The sequence below is a fragment of the Microtus ochrogaster genome, chromosome 16 (genome assembly GCF_000317375.1).
Source record: "Microtus ochrogaster isolate Prairie Vole_2 chromosome 16, MicOch1.0, whole genome shotgun sequence".
In the NCBI taxonomy this organism is placed as follows: domain Eukaryota; kingdom Metazoa; phylum Chordata; class Mammalia; order Rodentia; family Cricetidae; genus Microtus; species Microtus ochrogaster.
Genome location: NC_022018.1, coordinates 60,371,399 through 60,372,071, shown reverse-complemented (window position 1 = coordinate 60,372,071; position 673 = coordinate 60,371,399).

The following is a 673-nucleotide window of genomic DNA, read 5'->3' as shown; positions in this document are numbered from 1 at the left end:
CCTCTTCTGGCCTGCAGGCATACACACAGACAGAATATTGTATACATAATAAATAAATAAATATTTAAAAAAAAAAAGAGAAGCAAATCTCATTTTGTCCACAGTGCAAGCATGCCCATTCTTCCAGACTGAGATCTTATAAAGAATAAAAAAATCTCACCTAAATTCCACCCAGAACAATTCTCGAACCTAGAAAATGGTCTCCTAAATAACTTTAATTATGAGCAGTTATGTTCCCCAGACATGGCAGAAACTGCTAGCTACTTGCAGGCAGAGCATGCCACCTCCCTGAGCAGCACAGTGAGACGTCTCCCAACCTTTCTCAAGGTGACATGTGACAATGTGGCTGATTTTGACGGATGATGTGGTAATGGAAGCTGTGGTGTGGCTATTCTGTTGCTGTGAAGAGACACCATGACCACGAGAACACTCATAAAGGAAAACATTTCACTGGGGCTGGCTGGCAGCTCAGAGGTTTAGTCCATTGCTGTGATGACAAGCAGCATGGTGGCACACGGGCAGACAAGGTGCTGGAGAGGTAGCTGAGAGTTCTTCATCTGGATCAGCAGGAAGAGAGTGCCACACAGGGCCTGGCTTGAACATCTGAGACCTTAAAATCCACCCCGGTGAAGTACTTCCTACAATAATGCCATCCTACTCCAACAGGGCCACC